The following is a 12730-nucleotide window of genomic DNA, read 5'->3' as shown; positions in this document are numbered from 1 at the left end:
TGTATTTACATATTAACGTTTATTTGTAGATTAAGATTAATTAATTTCAAATGTGCAAAACACGTCTGCGCGTCGTGGTGGCTCGGTCGGACTGCTCATTTTTATTTGAATAACGTTCGTCGGCTTCGATTTTGCACGACGCAGTGTTGCAATAAAAAGGATGGAATTCGTTCGCCACTAATTATATCGTCCGTCAAAGTCCGCAAGCGTTAAATATCGTCCGTCTTCGTCTGTACGTCATTATATGTACTCCCACATTCGGCCATCCTGCGTTCATTCGGCCTCGAGTGATGGTTTCCATAGCTTGAGATATTCCGCGACAGTTGTGATTCTTCGTGGACCTTCAGTATCCCCGATACGCTCCACCTCATACCTTCCATGATTTAAGCATTTTATTATTTTGTAAGGACCTAAAAACTTTGGTCTCAGTTTCATACCAACTCCATATTGTGTTCTCATTATCGCTACTAAATCATTTATTCCAAAAATTGGATCTTGTTTCCTTTTCTTGTTAAAATTCCTACGATTTTCTTCCTGAATTTTTCCTATATTTTCTTTAGCGAGCTTTCGTACTTCATCCATTTCAGTGTTGAATTCTGCTATGTCCAATTCTTCGATAAGTGCTCTAATGTCTGCTAAATCATCGACCCTCATTTTGCAACCTGTTAGTAATGTGAAGGGAGACACTTTTGTGCTTCGGGGTGTCGTACTATTTATATATTGCTGAACCTTGTCTGTATATTTGTACCACATTGAAGGACTTTCGCTACTCATTTTGGCTAGCATTGGAACAATTATCCCATGCACTCTTTCAACTTGCCCATTCCCACGAAGCACACCGGTGGCAATAAGCAAATGTTGAATGTCAGATTCGGTACAATATTTTTTAAAAGCGCCACTAGTGAAGGCTGTTCCCCTGTCTGTTATTACTCGCATTGGATTACCAAAGACGGCTGATTGTTTTTTCATTTTATCTATGACAACTTCCGCGTCACAATTTTTCGTCTGATAGAGCCAAGTAAATTTTGTGAATGCGTCAATTATAACTAATATGCACGAATAGTTTTTGTTTGTCGTCTGCATTGGCCCCACGTGGTCTTTTTGTAACGTCAATAACGGCCTATCATCTTTGTATATTGGACTTAAGAAACCTTCCTTACGTCCCACTTTCGCATTCGTGACTATACACTCGATGCAAGTCTCTACAATTTTTGAAACCTTGTTACTTAATTTGGGAATGTAAAATGTTTTTTCAATATAGTCTTGTGTCTTTTTTGCAGCAAAATGTCCCTTCTGGTGTGCTTCCTTTATAATTTCATCTTCCATGGCTTCAGGAACTACTATCAACTCTTTATTAGGGTCTTTAAATAAAATATCGTGTTTCAAAAAATCCTCATACTCTTCTTTAGCTACTATCTGTCTTACTGCTTTTACCCACTTGCCCGTCTGCTGCGCCCCCTTAAGCCTATGCTTTAATGAGTCTTCTATAACCGTACAGTACATGCGGCTGAGGGCATCTACGTGCTTCATCTTCGACCCAGCGCGGTGCTCTAATACGTAGTCAAATTCTTGCGAGAATAAAGCCCATCTAGACATTCGAACTGGAACATCTTTCTTCTTTCATCATGAAAGCGTTACAGTCGGTGACTATTTTGAAATTTTTACCTAAGACATATATTTTCCATTTTTTCAACGCATTTATTATGTCCAAAACTTCTAATTCATAAGAGTGATAGCACTCTTCTGCCGGTGATGTTTTTCGACTCATATATTGAACAGGATGCAAAGTTTGGTCGTCAATATCCTTTTGGAGGAGTACAGCTCCGTACCCATATTTGCATGCATCTGCATGAATTTCTGAATAAGCATTGGGGTCGTATAGTTTTAAAACAGGTGCTTTGACTAGTGCCTTTTTAAGCTGCCTAAACGCTGCTGTCTCTTTGTCGCCCATTCGAAATCTCGCATCTTGTCTCAATAGGTCCGCCAAAGGTTTTGCTAGTAACGCATAGTTTACAATATAAAACGTCTGAAGTAGGAAGTAAGTCCGATAAATCGCTGCACTGTCTTTCTATCTTTAGGACATGGAAAGTTTGATACCGCTTCTGTTTTCTCTTTTGATGGAGTAATAGTACCATTCTCAATGTTATATCCTAAAAACGCCACCTTTCTTTGCAAAAATTGGCACTTTGACCACTTAAATTGTAGCCCATTTTCAGCTGCTACTTTCAGAACAGTACATAATTTTTCTAACCCTTCATACTCATGCTGTGGATTAATGGTCTAAAGACTACGTTGATATACCTACAGAAAACAGATGGGGCATTTGAAAGGCCAAATGGTACAAAATTGAACTCGAATTGTCCATTATGGGTTATAAAAGCAGTGCACTTCTTCGAATCCTCATGAATCGGTACATGGAAATATCCATTTTTTAGATCTAAAGTTGTATATACTTTAGCTTCTTGTAACCTATCTACCACATCGTCAATTAGTGCCATAGGAAAATTTTCTCTAATAATCTTTTCATTAAGCCTACGGTAGTCGCAGCACAATCGCTTACTACCATCCTTTTTTGACACTAGCACTATTGGCGTTGCGTATTCAGATACACTGGGCTGTATGATTTTTTCATCGAGCCATTCTGAAATTTGCTTTTCAACACAAGCCTGGTTTTCATACGACAGTCGTCTCGGCGCTTGGTATACCGGAACTTCGTCTCGTAGTAAAATCTTCATTTCTACTTGCGGCTTTACTTTATTGGCCCGTACGTACTGATTTACTAATTCCCTTATTTCTTTGGCGAGATTCACAGGTAAGTGGTCTGTCTTAAGCTCTTGCAGCGGACCAACGTCTTCACAGACTGCATAAATCGTGTCTAGTTCCCTAATCCAACCCCCTGTGTTCACTTTTCTGTCCAAATTATCCATCAACTCCTTTTGCTTTAAACTCCGCCTGTTCCTTAGTCACAATCAAATCTACTACCTATAATGCAACATTGCCTATAATGGCCGCGTAGCTAATGTCTTCATCTCTTATTAAATAATATTTCAAATCAAATACGATAAAATCCATTTCGATTTTTGTTAGAAAACTTCCAATCGTGTTAATTCTATAACCCCCGATTCCATACAATTCTTTCTGCTCTAGCTTAAACTGCACTTCCATGCCACTAGTTTTTAATGTGCCATAACGCATAAGACACAGGTATCAATCAAAGCTGAAAACTGAAAATTGTTTTCGCAAAATTTAACATTTTTGAATTTTAACTCACCCCAGTCATCTACTGTATTTGCCGTGCTTTGTTTTGGCTTCTGTTCCTTTTTAACGGATTTGCAATCAAACGATTTGTGCCCAAACTGGCTGCAATTAAAACATTTCGCTTGCGAATGAGTACATTCTTTAGCCAAATGTGCCTCACTCCCACACCTAAAACATTTCCTTTCTTTCTTCACTTCATCATTCTTTCCTACTGTAGTGCCTGAAAACGGTTTGCTTTTCTGATTTTGCGTACCACGGACTTTTTCATATACCCGCATTTGCAGCTTTAACTCATCAATACTCCTAGCCTGATATAATATAGCCTTATTCACTCTCGAGTCAGCAATTCCTTCAATAAAATAATCTATAATACTCGCTTCGTCTAACTCAATTCGACCGCCTATTTCAATCAATGAGTAAAGATATTCTAATAAACTTTCATTTGCATATTTTTTCCTATTCCTCAACATTCTGTGGATGTCAGCTGCACATATCCGACCATCAAATTCACTTATCAAAGCACTTTTAAGAGATGACCATGTTTGTATACTAAATTGACTCCGAATAAATAGTTTAGCGGCTCCTGACAATAATTGCTTCGCATATATGAATTTTTGTAGGTCACTCCATCCCACAACTTGAGCATTTTGATCAAACTCTCTTAACCATTGATGTACATCAGGTCTACCTACTCCTCTAAACTGTGAAAGGCTATCAATTAAATCTTTAGGGTGAAACTGAGGTTGATGAACCACAACGCCGGGCCGCACTCTTCCATTGCCGACGTCCTCATATACCGATTGAACCGATTCACCATCACTATCATTCGCAGAATGGCCAAAATGTTGAAGCAGTCTGTCCTGCAATTCTTTTTTACGTCCGGTTGTCAGTAAACTAGCTTCTCGCAATTTTTCTTTCAATTGTTCAACTGTCAAGTCTAATATCTCTGTTCTTTCCATCTTGCAAATGTTGAAATACCAATGGATAAATTTCTTAAAATATGTATGTATGCTTAATTTAAAAATAAGACTTTTAATCGAAAACAAAAAAAATTGCAAACAAAAATATTAGACAACTAATTGTATCTATCTGCGTTATAGCGATAGTAAATACTGACTAAACAATTCAGATTTTATTAGGCAAATTACTTATTCTTCCTTGAAACTTTACTTGTTTGCATTTGCATTTTGTAATAAAACGAAGAAGGATTGTTTTTCAATCGTTAACTTTATCATCCTCCTCTTACTTCTATTTAATCATTCAACACCTTTAATAATTTCTGTTCATTAAATACGTACATACTTATGTACATCAACTTCGATTACAAATTTCTCTTTTACTTATTTTGCTTCTGCATTGTTGTTTTACACATGCTTATCGACTTCTCATTTTACAACACTTTGTTTCGATTCAGTATTTCTTGCTTTATACATTTTACACCAGCTTTATGAAATTCCCTAGCTTTTACTTCACATCATTTACTTTTTCCCTTTTCATCAACTATTCGTTTTGCTACATTTTGTTTTGATTAAGTAATTCCTCATTTACTACATTTCAATTTACCTTCACTCTTTTTCTGACCATTAGCGTAGTCCCTCTTTCGTTACATTTATTTTGCCTTCTTTACACACTAACTTCTTGAAGTTCTTTGTATGTACTTTACATGTATTTTATTCCATTTTGCTTACACACTAACTTCATTAACTTCGTTACCTTTATAGATTTCTTGTTCGTAAAGCATTGTTCACTCAAAATCGGTACGCATAAAATGGGTTATATCTTTTTAACAGGTTTTCAGAAAATAATATTTAATATATTAAAACTAGCAATTACCCGGCGTGCTTCGCTGCGCCTTAAATGTATTTTTGTGTTGTAACTCTCCCCCTAAGCTCTTATGGCCTCATTTACAAAATATTTTTAAAGAACTTTATGAAGTTAGATATAAAAAAATCGATCTATGAAGCATTGTTTATTTTTTTTTTTTTTTTTGAGTTAATATATTTTCGAAGGTAATTAGAAAATATGTAAAAAACCGACTTTCTCTTGGAAATTTAATTTATAATCTTATAACTGGAGTCTACTATCGCACCCTTACCTCAAACGTGTATTGATTCAATATTCAAATAACGTATATTTATATAATTTGAAAAAATCGCCCTACTATACAAATATGTACAGCAATATTAACTAATATTTTCAAATGTTGTGAGAGGGAGTAACAAAACAAAATTACTTTTAAGGCGCAGCGAAGCACGCCGGGTATTCGCTAGTGTCACATGAAATTAACTGAGCAAAGTACAATGAATAGCTGTTAAACAATGTTTCACGCACCGGCACCATCTACTTTAAATGAAACATACTTATTTTCGTGAGGGATACTCACACACCATATACTTTTCTATTGAAATTTTTCCTGAATTTTCTTAGCTATAAACCTCCAACGAATGCAAAACCGTGGAAATCGGTTCGTGCGTTCTGGAGTTATAGCATCAGGAAGGAAAACCCTACTTATTTTTATATTAATTTTTATATTAAAGAAGATTAAAGAACTGTCCGCATTACACAATTTTATTTTTCACAAAAACGGTATTCATGAATTTTTTAATTTTTTTTTTAATTTGCTTCCGCATATTTTTGACATAACAGCTTTCATTTTATGCCCATATTAAACAAATACAGCCTAAGTTTACCCGGGTCCACGTTTTGGTCTGTATCTCGAGACCCTAGTCACCCAGCTATATGAAAAGTGCTCAATCTTAAAGCATTCATGAACAGCTTTCATTTGATACCCATATTGAACAAATACACCCAAGGTTACCCAGGTCCACGTTTTGGTCTATATCTCGAGACCCTAGTCACCCAGCTATTTGAAAAGTGCTCTATCTTAAAGCATTCATGAACAGCTTTAATTTGATACCCATATTAAACAAATACATCCTAAGGTTACCCGGGTCCACGTTTTGGTCTGTATCTCGAGACCCTAGTCACCCAGCTATATGAAAAGTGCTCAATCTTAAAGCATTCATGAACAGCTTTCATTTGATACCCATATTGAACAAATACACCCAAGGTTACCCAGGTCCACGTTTTGGTCTATATCTCGAGACCCTAGTTATTTTTTAATTTAATTTTCTTTGCTACAAACCTCACGGAGCCCGGGTCCTTTCCAACGAATGCAAAACCGTGGGAATCGGTTCGGCGGTTCTTGAGTTATAAGATTACCAAGGAAATGCAACTTCTTTTTATATATATAGATAAGGGGAAGAATTCCGCTATAGATAAATGTTTCATATTTTGCTTGGATAAACAAATAACAGACAATTTCTTTGATAATGATAAAATTTTTCTGAACACCCGTTCTAGAGACTTGAGTTGTCAACTTGTTCCACTAAACTATCTTTAGTTTATGTTTTTTCATAGTTCGCGTATCTCTACTAATTCTTTTTTGAATAAATACCGTATATTTTTCGATTTGAAGTAAATAGGGCATCCTTACACGGTTAAAAATTTCGGTTTTAATTTTAAACTTTTTGGACTACATATATGACCAAACTAAATTCAGTTTCAAATACAAACCTTCCAAGTTTATAAAAAAGAGAGCACATATGTTGGGTTTAGAATTTAAACAATTCGGTTTAAATGTTAAACCCAAACATTTTCATAACTAAGAATAAAAAAAAAAAACAATCTTAAATTTCATGCTCCGTCTGGTGGGGATTGAACCCGGACAGCCTTGGTAGCAACCAATTGTATCAAGCATATTTACACAGTCAGCTACAGCCACGCATGTAAATGTGCTTTCATATGTTGAGTTTGAATCAACACCACAATTCGCTGTGCAAACATATTCTATTTCGGTTTAGATTTTAAACCAAAGTTTCTATATTTGATATCTAGAAACTAGAATTAAAACATTTTGGTTTGATTTTAAACCACGAACTTTTTGGGCTAAAATTTAAACCAGAATATATTAAAAACTGCGTAAAACTATTGACTGGTTTAAAAAGTAGACTATAAAAGTTTAAAAAAGGCAGTAGTCCCAGCGCGGTTTAAAAATTAAACCCAAATTTTTGACCGTGTACTAATATTATAAATCCGAAAGTGAGTTTGTTTGTTTGCTATGCTTTCACGCTTCAACTATTCAACCGATCATCATGAAACTTTGTACACTGCTGTTATTTAGCCCAGCTTAAAATATAGGATAAATTTAATCTCGATTAGGCAAGAGGGCGTGGCACCTCCCATACAAACGGAATTTTTCATACTGTATTTCTCACCTGTATTGAAAAAAAAAATTTAAATTAATTATGCACAAGCCATCTGAAGAATTAAAATATGGTTGTCAAAAAAAATATTGGTAAGAAACCTTCAGTTTTAAAGTTTTTAATAATATTGAAGTCTTTCACAAGGGTTGCCACCTTTTTGAAAATACAACTTAAATGAAATATTATAATACTAGCAGACCCGGCGAACTGCGTCCCGCACAAAATTTTTATATTTTTTATTGAAAATTTTTGGTCCAACATTTTCCCCAACAATTTACGATTTCCATTGGCACGCTCATCGGCTAAGATTATGATTTGGTGGTCGTTTTCTGCCTTAAATAACCTAACGAAAGCGTTATGTCCATGATGAAGTTCTTGAAATTCTCTAACATTTCATAGAACGGTTAATCTCACAACGAAATAAATTAGAAGAACATTTCCTCTTCATTCCTTGGCGCCAACAATGATCCAGTTCTATGGTAAATCTGTCCAAGAAACTTTGTCGTATAGTTAGTGGCAATTTCAAAATGGATGCGTATAATTGTTCTACAGAAATGAACTATTCATAGACTTATTTCATACGAAATACCTTAAAAGTAAATTTCAGTAAAGCAATTTAAGTGAAAATAAACTTTTTTCCTGGAATTTATTACAGTAAAAAGCGCGCGCTGATTTTGGCGGTTGATTTATCGGTGGTGATTTGAGATTTACCCCTGCACAACTCAACCCTACGAATGAAGCTTTAAGGCATAACAATACTGACAAAAATCACATACATTGTGCCAATCGTAACACATAACAAGTAATTTTTAGCAAAAAAGAACCGACTTAAAAAAATATATATATCTATATATATTTCATGATCCAATGATCGGATCTTAACTAAATTAGTACGGAACCACCTCTGCGACACTACCTTATTGAAATCGGTGGACGTGATCCAAAGTTATGCGGTAACATACATAGAAAAAAAAACAAAAAATATTCCGACGAACTGATAACCTCCTCCTTTTTTGGAAGTCGGTTAAAAACTCGATATACTCAATGGTGCAACAGGTTTATTTATTCTGACATTCACGGCACCTTTTCTAACTTGGCGATTATTCGTAATCACTCCAGCGCCACGTGGCAGCTCTTTGCAATAGTATTGCCTTTACCGTTACCAATACATGTTTTGAATATTAGCCAAAGTGGATCATCAATAAGATTTTTAGTAATAACTTAGCTCCAGTGCCAACTGGCGGGTGAATTTGCGAATCTACACTATCCAGAGAGTTACTCAAAAACACACAAAAAACTTCGTTAAAATCCGTCCGATCATTTAGGAGGATTTCACTCACAAACACACCTCCAGATGAATTATATATAAGTTTGTACGGCGCTATGCCCTCTTTTCAAATAGCCCGTTTTTCGCCATGAGTATAAGATCGATTTCATACATCTCCACACCAAGTTCCGGTACTCTACCATGAACATTTCCATAGATATTCGTGGAACCTCCCATAAAACCCGAATTTTTTATGGGAGGTTCCACGCCCACTCTATATATCGAACATTATTTTAGCCTATAATAATCCTTGGGGCGTCTGAATCAGGTGTCAGGAATTTAAAAAAAATCAGTTCGGCCGTTCTCGAGCCTTTCGAACACAAAAAAACGGCTTTCAAAATATACATACATATATTGGTATAGATTGGTATGAATCGAAATGGTTTTGAATATGTATCACAATATGAGTGTTAGACGAAAGAGGTTTAAAAAGGTTGCAAACTGTTTAAAAGGTTAAATTCAAACTATTCAACAATTTAAATGAATTATTTCAATATGGGAATCAATCAAAATGATTTTAAAAGGGCTTAATTTCAAAACTACATGTAAAAGGTTTCCATCTGTTTAAAATCTCAACTGAGTTGAAAAAGTATGACAAGTAAGAAGTTTAAGAAAGTTATAGTTTGAAAATATTTTGGAGATGATTATCAAATTTTAAACCTCCTGTTTTTGAATTGACTTTTCTTGAAATAGATTTTACCCAATGTAGCACGCAAAAATTTCATACACTCAGCGAAGCGGGTGAGGGCGATCTAGTATTCACATAAATTGATGAGTTCCAGAACTTTATTCATAGCTTTGGCTTCAAACCGATTTAAAGTTACCTGTGAATAATTAATTTTCATTAAAACCAACCAAAACTTTACGGAAGGTCTAAAGTAAATGATACAATGGCTTAACACTTTGTGCAAGTGCTCCTTCCAGCATATTTCTGGGATCATATGACCCATTTTGTAGTCTGATCGAGTTTTAATGAGACTGTTTCGATTCTCTCGTCATTTCATATCCCTTTGACAACTGTGTCAACTTCTATAAATTTAGTTTTAAGAGGATATCACCCTGTTTCTTTTTAGCTTAAAACTTTTAACGTGGGAGTTGACCGAAGTCCAGTTTTAAACATTTTTTATTAGTCGTTATTATAAAATACCACATTTGGTGTGAACATTGGGGTAAAGTAAACGGGTGAGGTTTTTGTTATAAAATTAATTTAATCTAACAAACTTATATATATTATAACTCGATAAGGTTTAAGTCTTGCCATAGCTTCTATTCGCTGAACTGTGGATAATCGTTTTCCAATTCACTCGCGCGATCTTCTTCTGATAAGCCGATTTTTTTTATAATTGAGGTAAAAAGCCTTATCCTTAAGCTGGCGCGAAATGATTTTTTTTTTGATGATTAGGTTACTCTGTTAGTTTAAGCAGAAGGAGTCCATTCATTGATATTTTGAGGAAAATTAGAAGTTTTTGGTATATTTAATTTTAATTTAATTTTTGATCTTGAGAGTGTCGGATTTTCAACGAATTCGTTCAACGTTATTTTTTGAGTAGCCACTTCCAACGCGAATAAAACTGTCAAATTAAAAGCCAGTACTATGAAATTTAAACCTCATAATGGTAGATCTATTGTCCAACGATCTGCATTGAAACTTTTTAATACATTCAAACAATTCCTGTACATCAATTGCTGGAACGCGTACCGATTTTAAGTGAACAATGCTTTATGTACATCTACTTCGATTCAGCGGCACTTATCCATTTCTTCGTCCACTACCATCCGCTACGCTGCAGCTTCGCAATAAAATTTTCCTCTGCCTTCTTCGTCTTCGCACTTCGTTGGGTTGATGCTCTACTGCGATTTCGACGTCGTATCTGCTTCGAACTTTCTGCTCTTCGAATTTCGTTGTTTAATTTTCGGCTCATTTGAATGTAACTTTTTTCGTTCGTGTACCCACTAGTTCTATAGCATCATCTTTTTTCCTTTTTCAATTTGCTTTTGCAATACCACTTTTATAAGCGATCGTTTTAATAAAGTACATATATATTTCTACTTCAATTTCCGTGCAAAAGCTTAATCAGATTTTCATTTCTAATTAGCAAAGTTTAAATTGCAAATTTCTTCTTCAATAAATGTTTCATTTTTCACTCAGCGGGCGCGCAGGCTTTCCTCGCTTAGGCTTGATTTTTATAACTTCACTTCACACCGACCGATTCACGTTTGGTTGAGCCCCCAATTTGTGGATTTAAACACTTTATTACAGTTTTTAGATGTAGTAGTGTTTATTGAATATATTAAGTTTATTGTATTTACATATTAACGTTTATTTGTAGATTAAGATTAATTAATTTTAAATGTGCAAAACACGTCTGCGCGTCGTGGTGGCTCGGTCGGACTGCTCGTTTTTATTTGAATAACGTTCATCGGCGTCGATTTTGCACGACGCAGTGTTGCAATAAAAAGGATGGAATTCGTTCGCCACTAATTATATCGTTCGTCACATATATAAACGTGGTATTTAAAAAATATTTTTTTTCTAAATACTTTTTTCTTTAATTACCTAAAAACAAAGCCTGAATTGCTTTGCCAAATTGTTTCAAATGCAAATAAAAAAACGACACAAAAGGAGACGTTGAAAGGAAAATCGAAGTCAAGTAAGATGATTATTGATTTTAAATGTTAACGATATGTTCTGTTCGTAAGAATGTTTTATTCAAACTAGAGATGGGCGCATTCACGCACGCTCACATTGATAGTTTTGTAAATCACGCACACTCACGTTCTGTTAAATTTGTTTCAATCATGTTAACAGAAATTTTTGGACCGACCGGCTAAATTGGCCAAAAAAACAGCTCAAAACGGCTAAAATGTTTCACCTAAAATTAACATGATTTATTTGAATAAAGTTGAAAGACTAATAAATTCATTAAATTATTTTTAGTTATGAAAGGAAACTGTCGTTATACTTGATTAATAAAAGTTCTATATCAGAAGTCATGTTTGTATTACTTACATAAATATAAAAAAAATTGATAAATTGAAAAAATGTGGCGATTTTTTCTATTTAAAAATTTTGCCTTATTACAGTGTAACATTCGCACTAGGTTACTTTTCGTCTTGCAAAATGGCTACATTAGTAGAAAGGGTGGAGTGCAATAAGGCCCACGGAAATAACGCCCATGGGCTTTATTTCCTAAAAAAAAGAAATATAGCCCGCGGCCGTTATTGCCTTTATTTTGGCTTTATTTCTCTTTTTTTGGGAAATAAAGCCCATGGGCGTTATTTCCGCGAGCCTTATTGTACTCCACCAGTAGAAAGTATTGCACTTTTGCTTATTCGTAGGGCAAAATCATAGAGAAATCAACACGTGAGGCTGTGTAAAGGCTGAGGAAAATTGGGCAAAATTATTTCGAGAAAAAATACCAGTAATTTATATCGACAAGCCAGTCGCTATTTAAGTTTTTAACAATTAAACTAACTATGTAATTTTATTTTGTTGTCCACATATTCGAAACGTTCCCGTTTTTATAGACCTGCTCACTCTCTGCACATGCCTGTCAGAGAGCAATAATAAGCAACACTAAAGTATATTAGCACCGCGATACAATTATTCATAGATATAGTCTTCCCAGGCAGTTTTGCTTCACATGGAAATTCGTGCCCTTTTATTCTCATCGGTTTTTTCCACACTAAAACTGAAGACATTATAACAAAGATTTTATGAAAAAATCCCCGGTATGTTCTTTGGACAAAAATACAGTGAAGTTTTGGCTATTTTTCTTTAGCTTAGTTTAGTTTATGTAGTTTTTATGAAAATATAGCTGATCACTTAACAAACACGATATAAATCCAAGTTTCGGACTTTGTGCAAAAATTGTGAAAT

This window comes from Rhagoletis pomonella, unplaced genomic scaffold (assembly GCF_013731165.1).
Source record: "Rhagoletis pomonella isolate Grant_MI unplaced genomic scaffold, Rhpom_1.0 Rhpom_scaffold_00017, whole genome shotgun sequence".
NCBI lineage: Eukaryota > Metazoa > Arthropoda > Insecta > Diptera > Tephritidae > Rhagoletis > Rhagoletis pomonella.
Note: the sequence above shows the minus strand (reverse complement) of the source record.